The sequence below is a fragment of the Carex rostrata genome, chromosome 23 (genome assembly GCF_964058835.1).
Source record: "Carex rostrata chromosome 23, lpCarRost1.2, whole genome shotgun sequence".
In the NCBI taxonomy this organism is placed as follows: Eukaryota; Viridiplantae; Streptophyta; class Magnoliopsida; order Poales; family Cyperaceae; genus Carex; species Carex rostrata.
The window spans coordinates 8452659-8458776 of NC_135940.1; the positions used below are offsets into that span (position 1 = coordinate 8452659).

Below are 6118 nucleotides of genomic sequence, written 5' to 3' on the forward strand. Positions count from 1 at the left end.
AATATCACGATCCAGTAAACTATTTACTTGTGTCAGTTCTTTTGTCTCATAGCTATCAGATCAGTTTCAAGGTAGATGCGTGTCATCCTTGCTAACTGAATCTTTTCTTGATCTTGAGTAGATTATCAAATATAATTACTCTTGTAATTATACCTCATGAAGATAATCTAACTCTACCAAGGGGCCCAGTGATGCTATAGCTCGTATAGAGGTACGAGGGACAAATAGTATTCTTGGTAGACTATCACTTCCTCAGCTAAGCTATACATATGGGAATGCTACCGTTATGACTGTTTTTTACGGACAGCGGTAGATAACAATCACACATACATATTTCTCAGTGGGAACGATAAATACCTCATACTTTAGAACGTGACACTGAATGAAAACATAAATGACACGAACACAATTCTATTTAATGTCTCATTCGGGGTCTGTCAAATACCATGTTCCTAGAACATGTATCTATGTGATTAAAATGACATCTCGTGTCAAGTGGTTTGTAAAACTTAACCATCTTTTAATCCACATACTAACCTTATCGCGGTAATTAGTGTTCCTGCTAATTACCTTGGTCAGTGACTATTTAAGAGTATATATCTTCTATATTATGGAGTTTCACAATTTCAGTCATGAACTCGAAATGATCCATAAATGCAATAATACTCAAGGCAACAAAATGATAAACATTCAATTCATGAACAAAGCTTTATGATAAATTATCGTATTATTGACTTCTAGATTATTACAAACTAACAGCTTCTAGGTTTGAGTTTGTAAGAGATCGAAAAGAACAAAAAAAAAGATATTGACAGTGGATAGGAAGAAGAGTGGAGGAGAAGAACTAATTAAAAACACACTTAGTCGGAGCAAACTGGCAAATGAAAAAGGAAGAATAAGCGAACGGGAAGAAGAAGTGAACAAGAGAAGAAGGAAGGCTTTTTGCATCTCTTCACCCGGTTCCGTACAATTCTCGCCAAATTCCTTTGTTTTGGCGTGGATTTTCCAGCGGGATTTCGAAGGAAAAACATCGCGCGAACTCCTCTCTTTTCCTTTGTCGCCTCCGCTTCTGATCAAAAACGCGACACGAAATCTGATTCTATTTCTTATTTTATGCGGGGTTATCCCTTTCCGATCACAGGGGTAGTTTCATTTTACAAGGTAACTAATAATTCTAATTTTTGCAAAAATTAAAAATTTTAAAGGATAAAAATAAATATTTTCAATTTACAGGAGAATTAGGACATCTAACAAATGCGTCTTTGCCCTAAGCTAGAGACATAAAATATTACATTATATGAATGTTTAGTTGCTAAACATGTATTGTTTATTCGTTTTCAATCTACAGGACCGACTTTGAAATAGCAAGGTCTTACTTTTACGATATAATCATATAACTAGGGGTGTACAACGGGCGGGTCGATGATATTTTATTAAAATTTGAATTCAATCTGATTACACTGGATTAAAAAAATTCTTTACTTGACCCACCCATAACCCAATCTAACCCAACCCAACCCATCTATTTTTGTATATACGGGTTATGCGGGTTAAACAGGTTAAACGGGTTATAATTTTGATCGAAAATCTATTATATATTTTTTTACTATTTTTATTAAAACCAGGTACAAATAAAAGTGACAAACATAAATAAAATAGAAATAATTTAGCATATAACATCCATAAAAAAAAAAATATCCAAAATGTACATGCCAGCATTTTTGCAAACAACTCATGTGCAAACATATAGAATAAATAAATTCCAATGTACATGGCAGCATAAAAAATTGAATATCATACTATCAAACCTTACACATTGTTTTATTAATGAAGAGAATGGTAACCTCGATGCAAGAAAGACAAAAAAAAAATGTAGAAATGTAGATTTGAGGTCGGGTCCGGATATAAACGGGTTATTAAGAACAAATTCATGACCCTATTCAGAGTAACGGGTTTGTCAAATCTAACCCGTACCCGACCCAGTAAAATACAGGTCGGATCAAACGGGTCAAGTGAGTCGACAATATTTTTGTACACCCCTACATATAACTAAAGCACTATTTACTCAAGAGAGAGAGAGAGAGCTAAAACACAACGTGTGCTAATTGTATATTAAATGTAGCTAGAATTGGTTAGCCATTAATAGCCATACACCGAGTTCGGATTTTTAGTTGCATTTATTAATGTTTATTTGTGTTGCACATCTTATGTAGTGACTAGTGAGCAATTGTTCAAAAAAATGCACTGTTCAATTAATTAATTTTATGTTGTCAATTGGTATTGAAATTAAGTTAAATTTTACTTGACGGAATTGTTCGTTAATAGCAGTATTTTTAGGCTCGTAGATAATTCTTTACAACTAACAAGTCATTTATTTACCAAGCTAACAACCATAGTGACAAATGAAAAGTTCGGGTTCGGTTCGACGAGTTCAAAAGTTCGTGATTCGAGTATAATTCAGGAATGATTTGGTACAACAAGGAAGCCAAAAAAAAATCTCCCAAAAAAAAAAACCCCAGCAATTTTGGCATTTTTCTCGCAAATAATACTTGACTTGTGTTTCATATGCATTTTATTTACGAATAAAATGTATTATACGTTTTTTTTTCTTTTTATTCGGAGTTCCGTTCATAAATGTCAAAAAAATGTGAATATCTCGCGTACTATGTCCCTATAGTAGCAACCATAGTAACAACATTCGCATTTTATTCGCGAATAAAACGTTTTCTTGATACTACCGAACCGAACAGCGTATAATTCGCTTGACCGAACTTTTACCGTGTGATTCGTGAATAATTTGCGAGATTTACGAATTTTACAAACTATTCGTGTTTTATTCAAAGTATTCGCGTTCTCTGCTGGTCCCAATTCTCCTTTAAAAAAAGGCTAGTTGTGAGCTATTTCTCCTCTACTTTGCATAGCAGTGGGGCCCACCACGTGGGGGTGAGACATGCTTTTTGAAAAAAAGTTAGCAGATGTATATATAATTTTAATTTTGAATGAGACACGTGGATATGGTAGGAATAAAAGTTAATTTTTGGTGAATTGCTATAGTTATTGTCTTATAATTTGATTCTATTTCTATTTTTTTTTTAAAAGGAAATCTGTTTTATTAATATAAATTGCAAAATTTATAAGTCATTCCGAATTATTTCCGAATTATACCCGAATTATACTAATTTGGTGTTTACAAAAACGAATTATTCCCGAATTATTTTCGAATTATACCCGAATCACGAATTTTTGACTCTGCCGAACCTTTCCCGAACTATTAAGTTGTCACTATGGTAACAAACTAACAACAATAAAGTGTAGAATTACATAACAGAGAAGTCTATTACCTTGTCGCAACAAAGGATCCAAATACCTGATCCATTACAAAGGCTTCCTTTTCTTCATCTATTGGAGATGCTCTTAGTGTGTTAATAGACGAAACGGGTCAAATAATTGGTTTTCTTATAACCACCGTATGGAAATCTATAGAGAACAACGACGCAGAATCCACCGAGAGGGCGAGGCGGCATTAACACAATTTTTTGCAATGGACTTGATTCTAAAAACAAAAGATTTTTACAAGCACTCTTATAAGTGAGTCCGTATCCCCTGAGGTAACATAATATTACTGTTTGGATTCAGACCGTCCAATATGAATCCGGCTCAATCCGGCCCGAGGTGGAATGCATGGGGATCCTTCAATATTCGTGCTGATTCTAATCAAACAGTTAGGATCTAAACAGAAATATTATGATACCTTAGGTGATATGAATTCCTTGATATAAGTTGGGAAGCGTCGAAGAAGCAGGTAGCTGGTTAAATATTTATACAAGGACCTAATCGAAAATTTGTTGTCGATTAATCCTCCTCCCAATCCTATCGACTAAGTGTTTCTCAAGCAACGGAGAGAAACCAAAAACCGAACCATGGAAAACCTTCTCACCTTCTCTCGACCTCTCCTCTTTTGCCTCCCAAACCCTAACCCTAACCCTAACCCTAGTCGTAATCCAAGCTCTGCACCAAACCGTATCCATTTTCACCTTCTCCACCCCGAGACCCAAACCCTAAAACTACCCCCGCGTGCACGCTGCTCACGCCTACGCCTAGCCCCGCTTTGCGCCGCCACGGCCGCCGCTTTTCCCAGCGTTTCCAACTTCACCACCACCTTCTCAGCCTTGACCACCGCGATCTCGTCCTGCATCTCGCCGTCCTCCCTCTCGACGACGATGGAGATGTTCAGGCCGCCGATCAACGCTGCCATAGCTGCGTTCGCCAAGTGGCTCTGCCTCTTTAGAGAGGTGTTGCTAATAAGAGTTTTGTTAACTTGGTTTCCCAATATAAATTGGGAGAAACAACCTTTTTCAGCTCTTAGGGATTTAAGTGACCCCTTCATTGCAATTTTTGGAGATATCATACCCCCTTTTATGGGGAAATTGGATGTGAGACCCATCATTGCCTTCCAAGTTCTTGAGGTGGTGATCTCGATCCTAAAAACAAAGCAGATTATGTAATTTTGAGGTCAGTAATAAAGTTTCATCTTTCTTTTCTTCTTTTTAGATAGTTGGAACTGTATAATTTAGTTTTTGTTTGTTTAAAAGCGTACAAATTCCCAATTAATTTGTATGACTGAATGGCTCTGGTATGTACCTGATAACCCTGGTACCAGAAACTTCATATTTCCCAATTAATTTGTATGACTGTGCTGTATGGACCTGGTAACATATGACTCTGGTATCAGAAACTTTTTAAGGATTAGTTTGCAGGATGGAATAATTCCTTTTGAATCTTGATTTGTTGTTGTTTGTATGCTAACTCATTTATACCCTATTTTTTCAGGTGTTGTTTGATCAATCTTGAAAATTTTCATCGCTGGTGGGAAGAGAGAAGTACAGTTGATAGATTAGTTAGTGAGCTGATTTCATTTTGTTCAATTGGGAATATAGAAATGATGATGCATTACATTTTTCTATTTCTCCTTTTGGGTGGCGGGAATGTTCTTCGGTGGAACTCAAGAGCTGTTCATGATTCTGTGAAGCACATGGCAAATGCCCTAATTGGGATTTGTGGAAAAGAGTAAAACAGCTCCTAAGTAAATTCTATCATTTTATTATTGAATTACGAAGTGCGGAATGAATTTTGAGTATTGTATTTATTGAGCTATGAAATGGAAAATTAGCATTTCACTTATATGCAGATGAAAAATGACTTGTATTCATTCAATGTTTACTAGTTTGTTGCCTAAAAGTTCTAAATGAAACCGCCAAGGCTCTAACTCTCAAGTCAGTACATACCAGAGCTGGGATGAAATTACTGGTGGGCATATTCCTGTACTGCTAAAGTGGAATGTATATTGTACCAGTCCATAAATTACAATATGATGTCTATTTTACATGTTGCGCTGTGATTGTAACTCAGATGAATGGTCACAGCATGTTAGTGATGTTTATTTTTTTTTCTTAATTTAAGTAAGCTTATTCAAAATTCACTGTTCGGATCTAATGGTTTTGATCCTGTGTTATGTGTGTAACCACATGTCATGGTCACATGTTGTGACCAGACTAGTTCATGTACTGTCTTGTGCAAATTTTTCAAAAAATAGTCATGTTATGCGAATGGTTACAATGCACAACACAACACGGGATACATGAGTCCTGACATATAACCGGCATACGTACCATGACGTGATGTATCCGATCACGGTGTATCCGTGTGATTTTTGTACATCCTACCCGGAAGTATTGTTTTTCCTTGGTTCCAACTGGAGGATGCTCTCTTGTTTACATTAGGTCAGTGTGTTATCCTTTACCATCTGAAGGTTTGATGAATCATTCCTTCAAGTCAAAAGATCACCATTGACCTGACTGGTGGTGTGGTCAAAGGTTTGTATCAGCTGATCTGACCAGTTCTGGTGAAAAATGCCACAATTTGGAATGCCTCGATTTTTTTCTTTTCAAAAAAGGAAGTTTATTCTTATCATAAGATAATACATGAGGTTAAATATATGCGTATACCTGTGCACTGGTGGCTACTGGTGTTAGATTCATTTTCTGATGCAAATTAAACTCTAGCATATTACAATTTGCTTTTCCACATATGATTTTCGAGAAAAGTTTTAAATTTAAAT

The 6118-nt window shown here is 35.9% G+C and overlaps 1 long non-coding RNA gene across 1 annotated transcript; it reads left to right on the top strand.

Annotated features, from left to right (window-relative positions):
* The first annotated feature begins 3810 nt into the window (after window positions 1–3810).
* Window positions 3811–5177, top strand: LOC144574692 (uncharacterized). Its single transcript, XR_013518279.1, has 2 exons — window positions 3811–4512; window positions 4831–5177. It is a non-coding gene; the product is annotated as an uncharacterized LOC144574692 (long non-coding RNA).
* Window positions 5178–6118: the final 941 nt, after the last annotated feature.